We start from the raw sequence: 24991 nt of genomic DNA, 5'->3' as shown, positions 1-24991 counted from the left end.
TACTGAAATACCCTGCAGCTTAATCTTGTTTTGTCATAAGCATTTGGCAACCAATATAACTGTGCGACAGCCATCTCACACAATATTTCGTTTTTCACATAAATGTTGGAATTGTCCATCATGTAGTTAAATCCTTCAGCGCACTGTAGCCCCCTGTGAGGCGCTCCTTCAAACACACTTCTTCTCCTGCACTGTCAGTTGTGTTTTACAAGTAATCTAGCCCTATATCTATCCAAACTGCACCCATTACAGCTGCACTTATTATCAGTTATACCCATCATGCCTTTGTACACCCCACACTATCCCCACACCCCAACCTACTATTAGCCAACACTGCACCCATTACCTACCATACCCCTAGCCACATAAAGTCCCATCACTACCACACCAACAATCATGGCTGAACACACTACAGTATGCTGATGCGTCCCAAAATGGAAAGATGGCAGCCAAATCCAGTACAGGCAAAACCAAATGGTACTCAGCAGTTTAAAGATTAACGATTAGTTAATCGAGTATTTTTTCTTAAAACACTAATAGCTTGAATATGCTTTTCCTATGTGCTGCCTTTGTTAAATGCCATCTGTCTTCCATGGTCCCACATGGTCCAATTGTAGAGCTGCCTCTGACACCAAAGCTGGCAACATGTGCAGGCTTATCAGCCCAGAACTCTTTCATAAGAATAAGTAAATACTCTGTGTAGTATTTCTTTAGGGCACTTCAAGTTGTCTGCTTCTGTTCCATAGCACAAACTAACTATAAGGCAAAAATAAAAGTTTATAACAAAAATGAATTGTTTGTAGCAATAAACCACACTTTGAAGAGTGCACAGTTATACAACTATGGACTGCTTCCATAGAGAACTAACGGCTAGATTTAGAGTTTTGTCGGTAAAGACCCGCGTAGCTAATGCTTCGTTTCCCCCCCCCCCCGCACCTTTATTATTATTATTATCATTTATTTGTATAGCGCCGCCAAATTCCGTAGCGCTGGGTACAATGATGGGGGTATACAATGACAAAGATCTGTGATACAATACAAAACATAACAAGACTAAACAAATCTAGCACAGGATGAAGAGGGCCCTGCTCCGGAGAGCTCACAGTCTATAGGTTTAGGGTGCAGAGACATAAGGTTGGGGTAGCTTGTTACATCGGTTGTATTTGCAGCAGTGAGTCAGGCAGTTCATGTACATGTATTAGCTTGGTTCGGATGCGGGATGGAGGAGAGATGATAAGCCTCTCTGAATAGGTGGGTTTTCAAGGATCTTCTGAAGCTATACAAGGTTGGAGACAGTCTGATGGAGCGGGGTAGAGAGTTCCAGAGGACAGGAGCAGCACGTGCGAAGTCTTGGAGGCGGGAGTGGGATGTAGAGATAACAGGAGTGTAGAGACGTAGGTCAGAGTTTGATCGAAGAGGACGGGATGGGGAGTATTTCACGATGAGAGAGGAGATATAGTTGGGAGTTAGACTGTTGAGTGCTTTGTAAGTTAGGGTTAATACTTTAAACTGTATTCTGGAGTGTATGAGGAGCCAGTGTAGAGACTGGCAGAGCGGAGCAGCTGATGTAGATCGTCGACTTAGGTAGATGAGTCTAGCAGAAGCATTCATAATAGATTGGAGGGAGGAGAGGCGGTGTTTTGGAAGGCCATTTAAGAGAAGATTGCAATAATCAATGCGTGACAGGATGAGGGAATGAATAAGTATTTTTTGTAGTATTTTGAGTAAGGAAGGGACGAATTCTGGAAATGTTGCGTAGGTGTGACCGGCAGGATTTGGTAAGCGTTTGTATATGTGGGTTGAATGTGAGTTCTGAGTCTAGTGTGACCCCAAGGCAGCGGACCTGGGGTGAGGTGTTGAGAATAGAGTCTCCAACCATCAGAGAAATGTCAGGTGTCGGATGTCTCGAAGAGGGGGGGAATAAGAAGCAGCTCAGTTTTGGACAGATTGAGTTGGAGGTAGTGTGAAGACATCCAGAGAAAATTGCAGAGAGGCAGTCAGAAATCTGGTTGAGTAAAGAGGGGAGAGATATCAGGAGAGGAAAGATAGATTTGGTATCATCAGCATATAGGTGGTACTGGAATCCAAAGGAGGCTATAAGTTTTCCAAGGCAGGATGTATAAAGAGAGAAAAGCAAGGGACCCAAGACAGAGCCTTGCGGTAACACCAACTGAGAGAGGCATAGGGTCACAAGATGTGTTGTTAAAGGAAACTGAAAACGAGCGGTTTGAAAGATATGATGCAAACCAGGAGAGGGGCTGTGTCTCGGATGCCAAATGAATGTAGTATTTTTAGGAGGAGGGGGATGGTCAACTGTGTCAAAAGCTGCGGACAGGTCAAGAAGAATTAGTAATGAGTAATGGCCTTTTGCTTTGGCTGATAACAGGTCATTTGTTTACTTTAGCAAGAGCGGTTTCTGTTGAGTGTTTAGGGCGGAAACCAGATTGTAGTGGATCAAGTAAGGAGTTAGTTGTGAGAAATTGAGTTAGCCGATTATAGACTAGTCGTTCCAATAATTTTGAGGTAAAGGGAAGTAAGGAGACTGGTCGATAGTTTAGAAGGCGTGGAGGGGGTCAAGCGAGGGCTTTTTTAGGATTGGTATGATTGTCGCATGCTTGAATGTGTCAGGAAATGTGCCTGCAGTGAGGGATTGGTTAAAGAGATAAGTTAGGGTAGGGGTTAGTGAAGCAGAGAGAAGGGGAATAAGTCGTGAAGGAATAGGGTCAAGTGGGCAGGTTGTGAGATGAGCCGAGGGATAGGAGTGCAGAGACTTCTTCCTCTGTTACAGGAGGGAAATAGCATAGATTTTTGTTAATAGAAGGGGTGGGTAGAATCGCTGGGTTTGCGGGGTGCGAGGTGCATATCTCTTTTCTAATGGTGTCAATTTTATTTTGAAGTGATCAGCAATAATTTGAGGCAGTGAGGTTGGTAGTGGGGCGGGGGGGCAGGGCGGACGTAGAAGGGAGTTAAAGGTTAGAACAGTTTTTCTGGGTTGGATGCGTGAGATGACACGAGGGAGGAGAAATAGATTTGTTTTGCCAGGCTGAGCGCAGAGTTGTAGGACTTAAGGGTGAATTTATAATGTTGGAAATCAGCAAAGGTGCGTGATTTCCTCCACTGCCGTTCAGCGGCCCGTGAGCATCGCTGAAGATATATGGTCTGTTTAGTGTGCCACGGTTGCCGTCGAGTGATTGATGTACGTCGAAGAGTGGAGGGTGCGGTTTTGTCAAGTGTTGATTTTAGTGCCGAATTATACTGTAGACTCACGAGGGTTGGGCAAGAGAGGGATGAAATGTCAGAGAGGAGAGGACTCAGTTGAGTGGAAAAGTCTGTGAGATCCAAGTCATTTAAATTCCTGTGAGGTAGCAGTTTTTTGGGGGCATGCAAAGATGTAGCAGGTAGAGTGAGAGAGAATGTTAGTAGATGGTGGTCAGAGAGAGGAAAGGGGAAGTTAAGAGAGTTGGAAACGGCACAGAGATTTGTGAAGACCACCTTTTAAATAACGCTGGTATTGAGAGTTCTCTGAAGGGCTGCGTTAGGCTCCAAAAAGGGAGCATACAGGCATATTTACCGCCACTTCAGCTCTCAATACCAGCGTTGCTTACGGTAGCGGCTAGCTGGAAAAAACGTGCTTGTGCACGATTCCCCCATAGGAAACAATGGGGCAGTTTGGGCTGAAAAAAAAACCTAACACCTGCAAAAAAGCAGCGTTCAGCTCCTAACACAGCCCCATTGTTTCCTATGGGGAAACACTTTCTAAGTCTGCACCTAACACCCTAACATGAACCCCGAGTCTAAACACCCCTAACCTTACACTTATTAACCCCTAATCTGCCAACCCCGCTATCGCTGACCCCTGCATTACACAATTAACCCCTAATCTGCCGCTCCATACTTTGCCGCAACCTACATTATCCCTATGTACCCTAATCTGCTGCCCCCAACATCGCCGACACCTAAATAATATTTATTACCCCTAATCTGCCCCCCCCAACGTCGCCGCTACCTACCTACACTTATTAACCCCTAATCTGCCGACCGGAGCTCGCCGCTACTCTAATAAATGTATTAACCCCTAAACCGCCTCACTCCCGCCTCAAAAACCATATAATAAATAGTATTAACCCCTAATCTGCCCTCCCTAACATCACCGACACCTAACTTCAAGTATTAAACCCTAATCTGCCGACTGGACCTCGCCGCTACTCTAATAAATGTATTAACCCCTAAAGCTAAGTCTAACCCTAACACTAACACCCCCCTAAGTTAAATATAATTTTATTCTAACGAAATAAATTAACTTATATTCACAGTATAAAGAGAGATAGAATAACAACCATAATTAGATTGTTATTAAGAAAGACAGGGATTTCAGCACAACCTTTTTTAATGTAAATGCTAAGCAAATGCAAAGCTCCGCATTTAGCGGTATGTGAAGTCCATTCTCGACAACCACAGACTTCCAGGGCATACAAAACGAGACTAATTTTCTTATGCAAGACACATGAACCAAATAAGCAAAAAAGCACTGGTAGACGTTATGCTTGAAACAGTATTCGCTGTCAAAATTGTATTAAATATTTGTATTATACTTTGCAAAAGTATCGCTAAAGATTTTAAAACTGTAAAAGGTATGGACTGACAACACCTCCACTAGCGGGTGGTTACGTACTAGACGTAAAATTCGCCACCATAGTGATCCTTGAGGATCTATGCCAGTACACAAAAATGTGTTTATAACCTAAGGCAAGCAGCATACATTGATTAAACAGCTGAATCATACATAATGGAGCTAATATGTAGCTCTAAGTATTGTGCACAATACGTTATTTAGCCAATATTTATTATATATATGGTCATACAAGGACAGTATAGACTGTGGGGGATGAAAAAACAACTCCAGTAACAGCGGGCACCACCAATATAGTGAGAGGTATCTGGTGTCATGAAAATTAATTCTGGATCTATGTTTAACAACCCCAGGATACAGTCTAACTGAATGCTAGCAGCTTAGATTAAAACATACAGTTTCTTTAATACAGATATGTAACAAAACAAAAAAGGACTATGGACCTGGAAGTCTGTGGTTGGCGAGAATGGACTTCACATACCGCTAAATGCGGAGCTTTGCATTTGCTTAGCATTTACATTAAAAAAGGTTGTGCTGAAATCCCTGTCTTTCTTAATAACAATCTAATTATGGTTGTTATTCTATCTCTCTTTATACTGTGAATATATATTAGTTTAAGGGTCTGCACACCATTTTTTTCCCTTCATATAAGGTTTTATAATCACCTGAGCATTGCCTTTTAGCTCGAAGTAACGTTTTATACTTAAGGTTTAACTAGTCTCCCTTTCCCTACCCATATTGTGCATTTAACCTAAGTTTCCTTGGTGGATACCTCTAGTACTTTTCTATTAGGTGAGACTGGCCTTCTTCTCAAAGTTATACATTTTTGTATTCAATTTTCTAGAGTAGAAAGGATACTCTTGATGTATCGCCGCATAAATTTTGATGTTACATCACTATTGTGTTGACTCTTCTCATTTTTTCTCAGACTTGTGGGCTAACAAAAAAACAACAAACAAAAAAAAAATAAAAAAAAAAATTGTATAAATCTTTGATTGAGAAAGAAGGGAAAAATTTGGCCACGGAAATATTTCGTAAGGCCACCGCCAACGAATAATATTTTAGAAGCATCTAGTCACCATCCCAAATCTTTAATACGGGGTATCCCTGTAGGACAATTCTTACGTCTAAGGCGCAATTGTTCAAGCCTAACTAAATTTGATGTACATGCAATTGAAATGTTCAACAGATTTGAAAATAGAGGCTATTCGAAACGTAATCTGAGATATGCACTAAATAGAGCTAGAAAAGCAGACAGGGACAATCTACTCTATAAGACTAAGCAAAAATCAGAAGATAAAAGAGTGTGTTTCGTTACCCAATACAATTGTCATTGGGAAAAGATTCGCACAATTTTAGATGAAAAATGGCAGTTCCTCAAAGCTGATGAGACGATCAGGAAAATAGTTGGAGATAAACCCTCTCTGGTTGCCAGGAGGGCTCCAAACCTAAAGGACAAATTAGTAAAAAGTCATTTCATAAAGAGTCCAAGTGATTGGTTGGATGAACACAGAAAAATTAAGGGATGCTTCAAGTGCGGACACTGCGTTGTCTGCAAATTTGTTGTCCGCACAAAAACTTTTGCCACAACCTCCGCTGTCTACCCTATAAAACAGTTTATTAACTGTAAGACTGAAAATGTAATCTATTTGTTATCTTGCAGTTGCCCGACCTTTTATGTAGGAAAAACAAGACGAATGTTGAAGGATAGGGTCTCTGAACATAGAGATGACATTAAGGCAATGGAGGAGGGTGACATCAGAAGTGGAGTGGCCTCATCATTTTATGAAACACCACAACTGCAACCCCTCAGCTCTAAAAGTAACAGGCATTGAATCTTGCTCACTCTTTGGCAGAGGGGGGGATATTGACAATGTACTCCTTAAAAAGGAAACCGAATGGATGTACAAGTTACAGACAATAATGCCTAAAGGGCTAAATGAAAAATTTGAGTTTGCTGCATTCTTAAAATAACAATATGTAACGGTGACCTATAGAATTGCTTAATCTCTACTTATGAAATCAGCCTAATAATTCATCTACGTGCCTTTACTCAATTAGTTAATTTCTCAAAAAATGCTTCTCTGGAAGTGAAACACAGTATCTTTATTTCCCTTAAGATTTGTAGGATCAAAAAGATACATCTAAACGATATCTAATAATAACTAAATTAAAAATGTATTTATATTTTTTGTCCAATACACATGAACCAATGTACAGTTTACTTTATGCTTTGACAATCTTTCGAATTAGTGCCAAGTACATGAAATAATCAAAAAGGTAACTTTTATATTATTTTCATAATACGTATAAAGTGTATGTATAATTTTACTTTTGTTTGACTTTTTGATTTATGTACTGTAGGCTCTTTTTAAAGTTAATTGTTTATAAGAATGTTTACGAATCACAATATATTTTCACCTATTCCTCTTATATATGTATACTTGGGCAGTGGCACGTCAAATGATTCTGATTGGCTACTGTTTGGTTTTGAATCCTCCAATGAGCAGCGGGAAGGAGAGATATAACGAGGCTGCTTCTAGACTCAGTATCCGCTTTGCCCTGAGGAAACCCCTGTGATCTCTGGCGGTCACGTGGGGGGTGAAACGCTCGTCGGCAGTGACGTAAGAAGTGGAGGTGGACGTGGCTGCTTTACAGTTCGCTGTGGCGTGTTCGTTGTTTATACTGGTTCGGTGGTGAACCAAAAATGCTGATCCAGTTTTCTTAACAAAGGAATTGGGAAGTCTGATCGCTGAAAGGAATAATACGGTTGTATAACAAGCTGACTCTATAACTCTATAACTTTGATACACCAGTCCGTTACCATACCCGGATTCCTGAGGGTGTTTGATGCACTATATTGAAATACGGCACTGTTTATCTGGATATATCAAAGACTGTCTGTTTGGTGTTATTTATACACTACGTTAACAACAACTTGTGTGCAACCACTTTATTATTGATTATGCTTGATAGATATTGCATGATATTGTATGATGCTATGAGCATAATATAAACTGTAAAGACAAAACGACTCGTTTTGGGGCTGTTAAACATAGATCCAGATACTTGCATATTCATGACACCTGATACCTGTCATTATATTGGTGGTGTCCGCTGAATATTGGAGTTGTTTTTCTCACCCCCATAGTCCTTTTTTGTTTTGTTACATATCTGTATTAAAGAAACTGTATGTTTTAATCTAAGCTGCTAGCATTCAGTTAGACTGTATCCTGGGGTTGTTAAACATAGATCCAGAATTAATTTTCATGACACCAGATACCTCTCACTATATTGGTGGTGCCCGCTGTTACTGGAGTTGTTTTTTCATCCCCCACAGTCTATACTGTCCTTGTATGACCATATATATAATAAATATTGGCTAAATAACGTATTGTGCACAATACTTAGAGCTACATATTAGCTCCATTACGTATGATTCAGCTGTTTAATCAATGTATGCTGCTTGCCTTAGGTTATAAACACATTTTTGTGTACTGGCATAGATCCTCAAGGATCACTATGGTGGCGAATTTTACGTCTAGTACGTAACCACCCGCTAGTGGAGGTGTTGTCAGTCCATACCTTTTACAGTTTTAAAATCTTCAGCGATACTTTTGCAAAGTATAATACAAATATTTAATACAATTTTGACAGCGAATACTGTTTCAAGCATAACGTCTACCAGTGCTTCTTTGCTTATTTGGTTCATGTGTCTTGCATAAGAAAATTAGTCTCGTTTTGTATGCCCTGGAAGTCTGTGGTTGACGAGAATGGACTTCACATACCGCTAAATGCGGAGCTTTGCATTTGCTTAGCATTTACATTAAAAAAAGTTGTGCTGAAATCCCTGTCTTTCTTAATAACAATCTAATTATGGTTGTTATTCTATCTCTCTTTATACTGTGAATATATATTAGTTTAAGGGTCTGCACACCACTTTATTTCCTTCATATAAGGTTTTATAATCACCTAAGCATTGCCTTTTAGCTCGAGGTAAAGTTCTATACTTAAGGTTTAACTAGTCTCCCTTTCCCTACCCATATTGAAAATAAATTAACTCTTATTAAATAAAGTATTGCTATTTAAAGCTAAATACTTACCTGTAAAATAAACCCTAATATAGCTACAATATAAAGAATAATTAGATTCAGCCAATCAGATTCAAGTTCAATCGGATTGGCTGATTGGATCGGATGAAGACTTCGGCCTGGTTGGGTGAAGACGACTCAAGGTAGGGGGATCTTCAGGGGGGTAGTGTTAGGTTTATTTAAGGGGGGTTTGGGTTAGAGTAGGGTTATGTGGGTGGTGGGTTGTAATGTTGGGGGGTGGTATTGTGTTTTTTTTACAGGCAAAAGAGCTGATTTCTTTGGGGCATGCCCCGCAAAAAGCCCTTTTAAGGGCTGGTAAGGTAATAGAGCTGTTAACTTTTTTAATTTAGATTAGGGTAGGGTATTTTTTTATTTTGGGGGGCTTTGTTATTTTATTAGGGGGCTTAGAGTAGGTGTAATTAGCTTAAAATTCTTGTAATCTTTTTTTATTTTTTGTAATTTAGTGTTTTTTTTTTTTGTAATTTAGTTTAGTTTATTTAATTGTAGGTACTTGTAGTTAATTGATTTAATTAATTTATTGATAGTGTAGTGTTAGGTTTAATTGTAACTTAGGTTAGGATTTATTTTACAGGTAATTTTGTAATTATTTTAACTAGGTAGCTATTAAATAGTAAATAACTATTTAATAGCTATTGTACCTAGTTAAAATAAATACAAAGTTGCCTGTAAAATAAATATAAATTCTAAAATAGCTACAATATAATTATTTGTTATATTGTAGCTATATAAGGGTTTATTTTACAGGTAAGTATTTAGCTTTAAATAGGAATACTTTATTTAATAAGAGTTAATTTATTTCGTTAGAATAAAATTATATTTAATTTAGGGGGTGTTAGGGTTAGGGTTAGACTTAGCTTTAGGGGTTAATACATTTATTAGAGTAGCGGCGAGGTCCGGTCGGCAGATTAGGGGTTAATACTTGAAGTTAGGTGTCGGCGATGTTAGGGAGGGCAGATTAGGGGTTAATACTATTTATTATAGGGTTTTTGAGGCGGGAGTGAGGCGGTTTAGGGGTTAATACATTTATTAGAGTAGTGGCGAGCTCCGGTCGGCAGATTAGGGGTTAATAAGTGTAGGTAGGTAGCGGCGACGTTGGGGGGGGGGGCAGATTAGGGGTTAATAAATATTATGTAGGTGTCGGCGATGTTAGGGGCAGCAGATTAAAGGTTTATAGGTATAATGTAGGTGGCGGCGGTGTGCGGTCGGCAGATTAGGGGTTAAAAAATTTTATTAGAGTGGCGGCGATGTGGGGGGACCTCGGTTTAGGGGTACATAGATAGTTTATGGGTGTTAGTGTACTTTAGAGCACAGTAGTTAAGAGCTTTATAAACCGGCGTTATCCCAGAAAGCTCTTAACTACTGACTTTTTCCTGCGGATGGAGTCTTGTCAGGAGAGGCTCTACCGCTCACTTCAGCCAAGACTCTAAATACCGGCGTTAGGAAGATCCCATTGAAAAGATAGGATACGCAATTGGCGTAAGGGGATATGCGGTATGGAAAAGTCGCGGCTTGGAAGTGAGCGTTAGACCCTTTCCTGACTGACTCTAAATACCAGCGGGCGGTAAAAAGCAGCGTTAGGAGCCCTTAACGCTGCTTTTGACGGCTAACGCAGAACTCTAAATCTAGGCGTAAAGAAACATGCACGCCCCTGAGGAGGTCCAATGAGCACACTTTATTAATTCATTTTCTTAAAAGTCAAATGTCGACGTTTCGTCCCAGACTCGGGCCTTTATCAAGACAACATGTCAGCTTTAGTTTGCGTATTACACACACTGGAGCGGCATCCTAGCCGTCCTCCCAATAGAAATTGACAAAGGTAACTTTCTTAGATCAGCTCACCAGAGTAGAGTGCTTTACATCATTAGGCCCAGAGAGAGAGATACATTAGGTAGCATTCCTGATTTATGCTATATGACTATTTATGCAAAGTCGTGCTAATAAGTTTGACCAGTACTTTTTTCCCATAAAATGTGGCAACCCTACACCAATGAATAGTGTACACAGACAGGCACTTTTCGCTTATTTAAATAAATTTTTCTTTCATGATTCAGAGCATGCAATTTTAAGTAACTTTCTAATTTACTCCTTTTATCAATTTTTCTTGTTCTCTTTGTATCTTTATTTGAAAAAAGCAGAAATGTAAACTTACAAGCTGACCCATCTTTGGTTCAGCAGCTGGGTACAGCTTGCTGATTGGTGGCTAAATGTACCCACCAATTAGCAAGCACTATGCAGGGTGCTGAACCAAATATGGACCGACTCGTAAGCTTACATTCTTGCTTTTTCAAATAAAGATACCAAGCGAACGAAGAAAAAAATTATAGCTACAGCTATCTCACACAATATTTAGTTTTTCACATAAATGTTGGAATTGTTAAATCCTTCAACGTACTATAGCCCCCTGTAAGGCGCTCCTTCAAACACATTTCTTCTCCTCTACTAAAAACGATCATATTGGGTAATTGTTCTATATAGAAGTTGAGCAAGTACGATCTACATTTGGCGCTGTCCTCTACATTACACTCTCTACAACTGATAGTGCAGGGTGCATTACTCTTATTGAAACACTGTACCAAGAATAGCACACAATTACAGGGGGCAAATTAAGTATTGTGCTCAAGCTCAAGACAAAATAGCACTGGAAAATGTAGCTCTTTTGGAGACTTGAAGTAAAATGTTAATGCTTGAATATATCCCTCCCTCTCCCTTCCAAAAGCTTTTTTTTTTGCTGTAGTGTAGGGAACCCCGCCACTCCCCCCCCCTCAGCTGCGCCTCCCACCAGCACCAACAGATGATCATTACAGACAGTGACACGGACAGTGTTACTGTCTGTAACGATTGGTCAATCTGGCTACATATGGTAAGGGAGAACAATCAGTGCTCCATTACCATATGAAGGCAGATGCCTGCAGCCCACAAACAGCAATTCTCAGTTGTCACTTGACAACCGAGACTGCAAGGATTGCAAACAGGTCCATCGTAGATCTATGTTATTTAGTATGCTGGGTCTTGCACTGCATGATGTAGATCTACGACGGATTGGGCAAAGGGGTCAAAAGTAAGTGAAAACCTCGACTATTTGACCTTCAGCTTAGCGCACCTTAGGTTTAGCTCTTGAGTGATAGCTGACACAAGTTTTTCAGTATACCCCCTTAGAAGTCTATTATGTGAGGGATTTAGTGCACTCCAACATCTACATGTTAGCGCACCATAGACTTTTGCTTAAGCACTAATATTACTTTCAACTTGAAATATGAGCACAAAAGTAAAAGCACTATTGATTTAACTTGAGAGTTGTTAGAACACAATAGTGGTAATAATTTTGTGCTTCACTTGTAATTTAGGATACAGTGTGCTAGGCTTATTATATATATATATATATATATATATATATACAAAACACGGAAGGGGACTGCTGCTGCACTCTCAGACTGGACTGGGTACACATCCTATGACCCTGCAACATGCTCAGCCCTGGGTGCTCACTGGCACTCACAGGAAGCTGTGGTGTCCCCAGAGTCACAGGCAGTTAACTCGAGACAGGCCTGGGTGCAAGGCCCATAGGGAAAATTACAAAACAAATTAATACAACACAGAGAAAGTTCAGCACTCACTTACAAGCTCTCAGCTAAGATTAAGGGCTAGATTTATCAAGCCCCTACGGCTGCAAGTTCTCACAAGAACTTGCTCGCCGTAATTTATCAAGCAGCGGTCACCAGACCGCTGCTTTCCTAAGCTCTTTGCCACCTCTAAGGTGGCGAAGTTCAATCTCCTCGGTCGGGTCCGACCGAGGAGATTGACAGCTCCTGCCCGCCTGTGATTGGCTGTGCGCGGGCAGGGGGCGGGATTGCACGCGAGTGCAAAATTGCGCTCGTGTGCAATGTTAATTACCTGCGGGTAATTTCGCCCCGCCACAGGTGAGCTGAGGCATACAGGGGCGCATATACGTGCCCCTGTACGCCTCAGCTGTGATAAATCTAGCCCTAAAAGCAAAAATGGAAGGGTTAGTTACCGCATCTGGCCAAATAGGACATATATATACACACACACACCTTGGTGTTTCAGAACTGTTTTGAAACAGCAAAACCCTCAAAATTTTGCAAATGAAATGGGAGTCTTAAAGATACTCAAAAATTTTCATCTGACAGAGCAGCATTTAACCCATTTGATAATAGGAATGTGAGACAAAAACTTGCCCAAATTCCTGGAGAAGTTTTAGAGGAGAGTGAGAGAGAAAGAAAGATCAAGATATTGATCTAGGCCCATTATGGTATATTTGATGCCACTGTTTGACCACCAAATACGATCATATACAAAAAAAATTATTAACTTTTTCGCAAACTTTGGGTTTCTTACTGAAATTATTTACACACAACTACTGCTGATATGACAAATGTTTGTAAAATCTTCTCTGGGTTCCCCTTTGTTCAGAAATAGCAGACATGCATGGCTTTGCCATTGCTTTTTGGCAATTAAAATGCCGCTAATTGCAGCTGTGCACCTTACTTTAAATTCTTGGCAGTGAAGGGGTTAAAGGGACAGTATACAGCAACTTTCATATAACTGCATGAAATAGACACTACTATAAGGAAGAACATGCAGATACTGATCTAAAATTCCAGTATAATACCTTTTTTAAAACTTACTTAGAAGCCCCCAGTTTAGCACTGTTTGTGAGGTTAGGCTGGGACACCAACTGAAAGGGTCTGGAAAGCAGGAAGGGCAGACCCCCCCTCCACTGCATATGAAAAGACCCTAACCAGAAGTCTGTAGACATCAGTATTCATCTAAATGTCTGAAAATCAGCACAATGTTATTTAAAAAAAAAAAGCAAAACTATAAATTGTTACAAAAACACTCCCAGATGGGCTGTATAAATGGATCATCTACAAAACATTTATGCAAAGAGAAATCTAGTGTACAATGTCCCTTTAATCAGTTAGGTTAATTTTTGTTGTAGAGTAGCCTCCCACCTGACACCTCCCACTCTATGATCACTACCTGATCCCTCCCAAACAGCTCTCTTCCCTCACTAACCCCCCACTGGTCACCACCATCTTAGGTACTGGCAGAAGATCTACCTGTATGCAGTTAAGGGCTTTTTTTGTTGCTGCTTTTTTTTAATTATTATTTATACTTTTTCTCACAGTGTAGTGATCCCTCTTCAACCTTCCTACCTCCCTGACCCACCCCACAAACAGCTCTTTAACCCTCCTCCCTCCTACTAGGGTTGGCCATCTTAGGTACTGGCAGCTGTCTGCCAGTACCCTGCTTATATGTTTTTTTATTATGAATTGTATTTATTCATTCATTTATTGATTTTGTTCTGTAGTGTAGTGGTGTCCCCTACCTCCTCCTCCCCCAATCATTAGTGAAGGTGCCCCCCCTACTTCCAATTCCGCTTTTGCCAGTGTAACTTCCAACTCCTCCCACTTCCTTAAAAACTTTTTCTGTAGCGTAATAATTGATTGCTACAGATGGTGACACACATACAGTGTCACTGTCTGTAATGATCTATAAAAAACAAAACAAACAGAAAGCAGCGCTTCATAAATGAATATCTTCTAGAGTAAAAAAATGATGACAATGTTACAAACAATCTTACTGCCCAATAATCCTCTAAGGTGTATAGGGGTATATGAATGATTCCACCGTCAGCGTTAGCTGTTTTCAGCAATGATATCAGCAGGTCCTAATGCAGCCGTTCTCCGTCCTGTGTCTCTCTCCCCACACTGGATAGAAAAATGATGCAATTTCAACTGTGAAGATAAGAACAGCGCAGAGGGACCAGATTCAAGGTAGTAGTTTTATTCACAGATATACACGACACAGCAGTACAAATCCTACTTACAAGAGGTAGGTTAAAACAAGCCTTTCACAATCAATGTTGTGAACATGTAAAGTCCGGATAGGAGGAACCCACAACTAGCTCGTACGTCTCACCGCCACTTCAGGAAACCGCACGCAGCTAGGATCACAGCAGGGAGCTTCCTCCGGTCCTTTCCAAATAGTCTGAAGAGCTCGACGTGTTTCCCCCGGAGTACGCCCAGGCTTTTTCAAGAGCAGGATGATGAACGGAGGGGGGTGTCACTACTTAAAGCCTGTACTTTCACCTAATTGGATATTGAAGCTAGCCAACCAGGACCCGCTAAAGGCACACACCCTCTTTACCACCGTTAATTCGTACACAACTTAAAAACATTTTTATGCCCTAATCACGGCTATAATACAAATTAAAATATCATAATAAATACATGTAAAAATATAAACATATTAACACAGAAATTGTTATTCTGGGCATGTATTCACACACACGCCATTGGCAATTGCAATAACTTAACATGTTAAAAACATCTCATAAAAAACAACATTCTAAAAAAATATATAAATTTTCATAAGAAAGGATTGCTAACAACAATTAATAACAACAATTAATAACAGTGCTATAAGAATTTTATACACACTTATACAATTAAAATCTTAAGGCCTAGATTTGGAGTTCGGCGTTAGCCGTGAAAACCAGCATTAGAGGCTCCTAACGCGGGTTTCTTACGGACTCCGGTATTTAGAGTTCAGTTACCGACACTCAAAAAAAACTTAACGCTCACATTTCTACCGACACCTCAGACCCAGTAGTAAACATATACCGACAAAAAAAAGATCCACGAATCAAATAAATTTTTTTACACAAACTACACTTACAGTCATGCAAACACTGCACTATGTTTATTTTTCATATTTAATAATTTTTTTATCAAAATACAAAGGATTAAAGTTGCGAGATCTCGGGTGTTTGAAAAAAAACAACACAAATCCATTTTCCCATTGACTTACATTGACACACGGGAAAAGACCCTCATATACCTACATCTAACTAATAACATTATCACAAACATACACTCATCGATGCATACAAACAATATACACCACATGACATACACAAAATATTTATTTATTATAAAAAGAACACGATTTAGTTACTTTTTCACAAAAGCTCATGACGTCACTCACTTTACGATGAAAACCAGTCTTAGAAAAAAAAAAAGACCAATTTTTAGAGCCTCCATTGACTTCTATTGGGAAGACGTGCTCGTGCACGCGAAACCCTCATTTCCCTAACGCACGCAAATAGCATAGACAGAAAAACTCCAAATACCAGCGCTAGAAAAGACATGATTTCATGCGTTAGACCCAGCTATGATAAATAGATCAAGAAATGACTATTTCCCTATGGTGGATTTATGGATTTTACTGTTTGAATATTCACAACACCATTAAATTGTTTCAGACTTTTATATTACATAAACTACAAATCAACATCACTAGTAACAACATTTTTGTTTTAAAAATATTACATTTAAACGGACACAAAAATAATGTCAACTTTTCAGGATTCACAAACACTACACAATGGGAAACAATTCTCATTTACCTTTATTATTGCATTTCAGTTATTCAACTCATATGCTTGCAGCAACAGCATATCTACATAGGCTTAACACATGATAACTCATGGATGCACATACATTACTTTTAACATTCACTCATACATGTGCATTCAAATGATGGGGGAAAACACATTACATTCTCTAGAGGAATCACAAAACACAACATATGGATTTTACTGTACTTTTAACATCATGATTCCATCACCAGAAACCATTAGGAATTACGTACAAGAAGAACATCATTACACCAGATTACAGATGTCACTTTATGGGAAGGAACAACAATGCCAGACCGCTATATAGAAGTCAGCATATGTGGGACACAATCACAATATATACGTACATGTACATAACACGCATCACCCATCACGCAACCACAAAGCACACATTTAGATTTTATTCAGCACACAATAACAATGTAGCACAATACAACAACACAATGAGGATTTCAGAACTACATAGGCAGGTTAATAATATCATGACGTCATTAGAAGATTCAACCATACACATCACAGATTCACGACTGTACCGCCCCTTTCGGAACTTTAACACTCAATACTACAATACAACATATACGTAAACAACAGTTTGGAAAAGCATTATTAAGGCGATTTCAATGGGACAATTAATAAATATTGTCAGATCGCAAATCACTTATATATATAATACTACAGATGACAGCCGGAAGTTCTTCAGTATTAGTGCCATTTGAATGGGACGCATACAATATTGACATCTCGGCAATCACTTATATATACAATACTACAGATGACAGCCGGAAGTTATTCAGTATTAGTGCGATTTGAAAGGGACGCATACAATATTGACATCTCGGCAATCACTTATATATACAATACTACAGATGGCAGACGGGAATTTCGTAATTATTATTGCGATTTTAAAGGGACGCGTACAATATTCACATCTCGGCAATCACTTATATATACAATACTACAGATGGCAGACGGGAATTTCGTAATTATTATTGCGATTTTAATGGGACGCGTACAATATTGACATCTCGGCAATCACTTATATATACAATACTACTGATGACAGCCGGAAGTTATTCAGTATTAGTGCGATTTGAAAGGGACGCATACAATATTGACATCTCGGCAATCACTTATATATACAATACTACAGATGACAGCCGGAAGTTATTCAGTATTAGTGCGATTTGAAAGGGACGCATACAATATTTACAGCTCGGCAATCACTTATATATACAATACTACAGATGGCAGACGGGAAGTTCGGAATTATTATTGCGATTTTAAAGGGACGCATACAATATTGACTGCTCGGCAATCACTTATATATACAATACTACAGATGGCAGCTGTTACTTTATCGTTTACAAACAATATTGCAGCAACATTGATCGATCACATTCGATGCACATTATACACAACTATGCACTTTCATTCATGTTAGCCTGGACGTGTGCTTGTTACTATAAGATCGCGTTTAAGAAATATTGATTACGCATATGAACAAACATTACAAACATGCACTGTATGTGTGATATTTGACACTTTCACATTGAGAATCATTGTTTGAAAATAACATTTCAGCAAACAACAAATAAACGCCCACTGTGAAAGCATTCGCGCCGCTCACATAAAAACAGGTGAATACAATCAGCAATCATTACAAACTCACTACCATTGGACTAATTGTACTATAAATCCCCCAAACAACATGGCCAATGCATCACTTGTGATCCACATCATATCAAGTGCTTACCTTGTTACACTGTTTTGAAAGATGGATGACGATGACATGGTAGACGCTGCTGGTGCTGCTATTGGCGAACTAGCTGTTGGTCGAATCAGGCAGCCTCGGCGGCTCAGACTGAGACGAAGGGGTCATCTGGTTCGAGGTCCTCGTGTCTACAGGGTGAGACCCACCTTGGAAAACATGAGCGACTTTGAGGTTTTTGATAAGTATCGGCTCGATCGCGAACAACTCATTGGCCTTTACGATCTTCTTAAACCTCATTTGGAGCCACGTATAAGAATAAGGACTGCTGTTCCCGCCATGAGTAGGATGCTAAGCTGTCTATACGTCCTGGCCTCCGGGAGTTTTCAATCCGGAGAACTGTACATGCATGGCCTGGCTCAAGGTACATTCTCTGTGGTGTTTGATAACTTTCTGGACGCCATGGTACGTATCAGTAAGCAATACATAGGATTCCCACAGAATGATGGTGATTGGAGGCGCCTGAAGCGGGAATTCTTTGATATTGCTCAAATGCCCAATGTCTTGGGAGCCATAGATTGTACCCACATTGCGCTGCATGCTCCAATTGATGACTCGCCCTTAAGAAATCGCAAACATTTTCATATCCTCAACGTGCAGTATGTTTGTGACGCACAGATGAGGATTATGCATGTGTGTGCGAATTTTGGAGGAGCTTGTCATGATGCCCGCATCCTCTCTCTGTCGTCCCTGTGGAGACAGTTTGAGGAAAGACAAATGCCCCCTGGTTATCTTGTTGGTGAGTATTTGTGCACAACATGGTTAATTATTTTGACAATTGCCACTGTAGTTTTAAAATGTTAGCGTAATGTTCAGCTATAGGATGCAATTTAACCATATATTTTCCCCCCGCTAATGTCTACTTTTAGTTCAATGCAGATATGTAGCATGTCTTACCTTAAATGCTCAGATAGAGAATGTAATGTAACCATGTAGTTAGCATTTTACACAAGGCTTGATTTAGGAGAAATACGCATATGTAGCATGTCTTAGCTGAAATGTGAAGATATTAGCTAATGCAATTTAACCATGTCATTGTCTCTTTCCGCAAATGTCTTTTAGTTCAATGCAGATATGTAGCATGTCTTACCTTAAATGCTCAGATAGAGAATGTAATGTAACCATGTAGTTAGCATTTTACACAAGGCTTGATTTAGGAGAAATACGCATATGTAGCATGTCTTAGCTGAAATGTGAAGATATTAGCTAATGCAATTTAACCATGTCATTTTCTCTTTCCGCAAATGTCTTTTAGTTCAATGCAGATATGTAGCATATCTTACCTTAAATGCTCAGATAGAGAATGTAATGTAACCATGTAGTTATCATTTTACACAAGGCTTGATTTAGGAGAAATACGAATATGTAGCATGTCTTAGCTGAAATATGAAGATATTAGCTAATGCAATTTAACCATGTCATTGTCTCTTTCCGCAAATGTCTTTTAGTTCAATGCAGATATGTAGCATGTCTTACCTTAAATGCTCAGATAGAGAATGTAATGTAACCATGTAGTTAGCATTTTACACAAGGCTTGATTTAGGAGAAATACGCATATGTAGCATGTCTTAGCTGAAATGTGAAGATATTAACTAATGCAATTTAACCATGTCATTGTCTCTTTCCGCAAATGTCTTTTAGTTCAATGCAGATATGTAGCATGTCTTACCTTAAATGCTCAGATAGAGAATGTAATGTAACCATGTAGTTAGCATTTTACACAAGGCTTGATTTAGGAGAAATACGCATATGTAGCATGTCTTAGCTGAAATGTGAAGATATTAGCTAATGCAATTTAACCATGTCATTGTCTCTTTCCGCAAATGTCTTTTAGTTCAATGCAGATATGTAGCATGTCTTACCTTAAATGCTCAGATAGAGAATGTAATGTAACCATGTAGTTAGCATTTTACACAAGGCTTGATTTAGGAGAAATACGCATATGTAGCATGTCTTAGCTGAAATGGGAAGATAGAGAATAATATTGAACTAGATATTTTAAAGTTAAAATAAACATTTGTTAATGGATTATCGTGTACAAAACTTTTTACTGTACTACAAATACTATTTTGAGGATTCTGTTGGAATTATGTTCTGTTCATAATTTATAGGTGATTCTGGGTACATGAGCCGGCCTTGGCTCATTACCCCCTTGCGTAGCCCGACTGATGTGTCTGAGGAGCGCTACAATAGGGCTCATAAGAGAACCAGGGAGGTGGTTGAATGGATGTTCGGGCTCCTGAATATGAGGTTCAGGTGCCTGGACAGGTCGGGAGGAGCCCTCCAGTACAACCCAAAGAAGGTGGCTAAGATCGTTGTAGCCTGTAGCGTCCTGCATAATATTGCACAGTGGGCTGGGATGCTGCAGGCCGTCCGGCCGGACAGAAACCTCCTCAGAGATGAGGAGGATGATCCTGTTCTAGAGGGGCCATTCCGGGATGAGGGCCTCAATGTCAGAGCAGACATCATCAACCGCAACTTTAGACGGTAAAGAATAGAAGTTAGACTGGAGTATTATCAATAGATGTGAACTGTAGGGAAATGACAAGTAGAGAATTGTGCAAACATGTTAGGATTGTTCATCAAATGCTAAAAATGTGTTTCATTTATTAATATAGGTGATGCTCTGGCCATTGGGTCCTGTAGCGAGTCTTTGCCACCTGGTTTTTAAAGAGGACATCAGCTGGTAAGTATAAATGTCTGGACTGTTGCTGGCATGAATTGTACACAAATACATCATATGGCATACATTTTCTAAACTAGTATTTAGTTTACACATTACTTAAAATGTAAATACTCAGAAAGGGATCCTCTAGCATGACTATGGTTCAATGTCACACATTAGAGGTTTGTTCTGCTCAATATGACTCATCTTCACACTTGATAGAACATAACACAAGATGCTACACAGTAAGCTAGTGACAGAAATTTCTTATGAAATGGGGGGTGGGAGAGGGCTAGAGAAATGATTCACACACTTGTAGTAATTTTGAATAAACCTTTTATGCCATTAGGGAGCTGACTTAATCTAAAGACTGAAAGGGAAGAATTAGAAGCCTGACAGTGAAGATTGCCCAGACTGACAGTGGAAAAAGCCAAGATTGAAATTGAAGTATACCAATGGGATCATGTCTGGCATTATCTTTCAAATCTGCTGACCTTGAAAAGCATACAAAGACATGTTCACATGGTAAGTGCCAACTATTTAATAGAATAAGGCTGTTGAGGCATCCTATTGGAGACACTTAGATGATTTTCTAATTTTTAGATGGTATTTCACAGTCCTCTATTTTTGAAATGATGAATAAGACACCTATTGAAGATCAACTTTTTACCCCTGAATTGACTTTCAAAGACCATGCATTATCCAGGTTGGTGTACCAATGCATGCTAGTTAAGAATCACAGGAAGAATGTTGAATATTAGTAGCTTCCATACATTAGTCATATTTAGTTCTTAATTAGATATTTAGGGATCACAATCAGACACTTAGATGAATTTCTAATTTTTAGATGGGATTTCAGTCCTCTATTTTTGAAATGATGAATAAGACACCTATTGAAGATCAACTGTTTAGCCCTGAATTGACTTTCAAAGACCATGCATTATCCAGGTTGGTGTACCAATGCATGCTAGTTAATAATCACAGGAAGAATGTTGATTATTGGTAGCTTACATACATTAGTCATACATATTTCATCATTAGATATTTAAGGATCACAATCATAAAAAGGAATACATATTATAGTTGATATAGAGGTATTTGAATGGACATGAAATATGACATTTATGTTCAACATATATATTATTGAAATGTGATATACATTTTTATGTATAATTCGAAAATCATATATTTTTTTTTTAAATATAATTAATAAATATCTTTAAAAAATGTTGAACAAAGTTAGAGCATAGACACAAGATGATTGTAAATGTATTTTATGATTCTTTGACTACGTGTGTATTAACTTTTGTAAACATTTTTTTTACATTTCAGATTGGCATCTGATGACTTCCAGGAATATATTTTTATTTTTGGTTCAGAAACTATTAAATTTTAAAATGGTAATAATAAAAAGTTTAGTATTAAATACACTCTTTGGAACAGATTATAATAAATATCCATATAATCTGTCAATAAAAATCAATTTGACTCCCATGACTGGTAGTTGTCTATTTGACAAGCACATGCATAAGATCAAATAATGCATTAATTGTTGAAAATCCACTGATTCAGAGAATATTACATTAAACTATCTTTTTTAACATTCATTGGGGAGTGAGATCCATCAATGCTTTTCTTTTGAAATTCTTAGATGTTAAAATAATTTTGGATATGTAGTCAATTTCACAAAAATTAATTTTTTTCACTTTTAGGAAGGGGAAGTGGTTCAATTACATTAAAGTGACAGTGTTGTTGAATGTAAAATTAATTTTATAAGATCTTGTATCTTCCTTAGGTATCTCAAAACATTATTTGCTAAATTATTTAAATTTTTACATTTATAAATGGTAGGTCATTTAACTTGATATTTTTCACAAGCTAGTTATTGGATGGCAGGTTAATCAATTTGATTTTCTAGTGGAGTCATTTAACTATAGTTATTAATATTATGTAGTTTTTAAAATCTTACCTCTTGGGTTAGACATCACATATCTATATATAATTTTCATTCCCCTTTAGTTTATTTTGACAATGTTAAATCAACATTACAAATGTTTTGGTCCTTAAAGGGACATTCACAAAGTATATTGTGTATTGATTTTTAAATAATTCATAAAATAATTTAAACATATTTAGAAAGTACTATAGAATTACATTCAGTCTTTAAATATACTTTGTAAAAAAAAAAATCAATGCACATATCTTAGTCAATTACATAAGGTATCTATGTGCAACCAACAATCAGCATCAAAATAGCCTATGTAGATATGTATTTAATCCAAAAATATATATAATTACAATCTAATGATTGAATACCAAAACATTATTATTAAGTTGTTCAAATATTATAATCTTATCCAAAATGCATACATAACATATAGCTTAATGTCCCTCTAAGCTGAAGACTCCGAAATACCTCCTTTACAATATATATTTCAGTCAGTGTGTAAAACAATCCAGAAGTTAATCTAAATTTTATTGACTCATATGTTATACTAATTTATCAAAAGGAAGGTGCCTAGGTTTCTGATATTTCAAGCATTATTGTGAAATGTTTATTTAAAGGGACATGAACTAAAAATATACTTAAAGGGAGACAGTTAAAAAATTAATGATTTATACATTCTGAATGAGTATTCTATTTTAAGCAACTTTAAAAATTGTCTCATATTATGAATGCTCCTTGTGATGTTGCTATCATTACTTTAAAAATAAGGCATTAAATAGATAATTTATTAGCTTCAGTACTCTGGACTGAACTTGGTTTTTTGTGGTGGATTAATTTATCCAACAATCATCAAGGACAACCCAGGTTTTTGAAACAATTGTCTGTAATCTCAAATATCATTATTGATTTGCAAAGAAAGATAACAAGATAATTGTTAACATTTGAGAATCGGATTAAATTATAACGTTGATTAACATTTCATGCTCAATCTGAATCACCAACGCTAAATTTGTTTGGACAGTGTCCCTTTAAGAGATTTAAAGAGTGTATTTACTTCTCTTCCTATCTTGACATACTTTGCTTGAAAAGCATATCGAGATAGGCTCAGTAGATGAAGATTGGTGGATGCACAGAGATGCCTTATGTGATTGTCTCAACCATGTGCATTTAAATTTCTTCTGTTGAGGATATCTAAATACTAAGATAAATTGATTTACATTTTAAAGTCTAAACAATTTTCTATCTCTACAGATCATTTGATACAATTGTTTGTTTGTAATGTCTATTTAAAAATAAAGACGCCATTGCACAATAACATATATGAGTACTTCAGACAAATACAAGCTCGAGGTTTATTTACTAATAACAAACAAACCTGTAGTTTAACATTTATAAACAGATTATCCAAGTTACTGAGACTGACCTTATAACCTGAATTTGAACATTCAGAAATATTGCGTGGGAAACGCATCTTGAAACACCAGATTAGCATCTTTAAACATTAAAGTCTAATGTCACGCAATAGCAGACAATCAATGTGCATTATGAAATACATTTAATAGAGCAATATCAATACTTCACAATAAGTCAATAAATGGATTTTATGAACAATAAAGACATACAATATTAAATGTGTATTTGTATTAAAGTAACAGACCGTTATTAAACCGAGAAATGTCTACAACATTAATAATGTGACAGTATTAGATGTTAAATAGAATTTAATCATTAATATTTAACGGATCACGGATATTAAATCTGCGTCACACATATCCGCATGACAGGCCCATGAGTTACAAATAAGTCTACATGAAAAATGAAGTTACAGCACCACCATGAGGTATGTGTAAGGAAGTTACTAAGATATGAAACATTAAGGAACGGCCAATCAGAGTTCATCACACAAACACAACTTGAGTCAGGATGGTCTCACAGACATTCTAACAATATTTCAAACTTTTATCCAATCAGATGTACAGATAACTTGTCCCATGGTGCATCTCATGTTTACTTCACCATATAAAAGTCCATTACACGTTGCCATCTTTGTCAGTTCTCTAATGCCTGCAGGCAGTATATATATTTATATATTTATATATTATATTATCAAACCGAGTAGGCATGTCAGCTCCCAGGTTCACCAAGGAGGAGAGCGCTGCACTGGTCCACGCCGTCAAGGACTTTTATCCCCAGCTGTTTGGGAACAAGAGGAGGTTGACAGATGCGCCTGTTAAGAAGGCCCTCTGGGAGTCTATCACCAATGCAGTTAGATTGGTGTGTGACGTCCAGAGGACCCAGGATCAGATCATGAGGAGATTCGGAGATATGAGGTTGCGGTTAACCAAAAAAGTCAACCTCATAAGGGACTGGGTACAAGCCCGTAAAAGAGGTGGCAAAAGAGAGGCCCAGCGGAAACTGTACCTG

This window comes from Bombina bombina, chromosome 7 (assembly GCF_027579735.1).
Source record: "Bombina bombina isolate aBomBom1 chromosome 7, aBomBom1.pri, whole genome shotgun sequence".
Classification (NCBI taxonomy): Eukaryota; Metazoa; Chordata; class Amphibia; order Anura; family Bombinatoridae; genus Bombina; species Bombina bombina.
Note: the sequence above shows the minus strand (reverse complement) of the source record.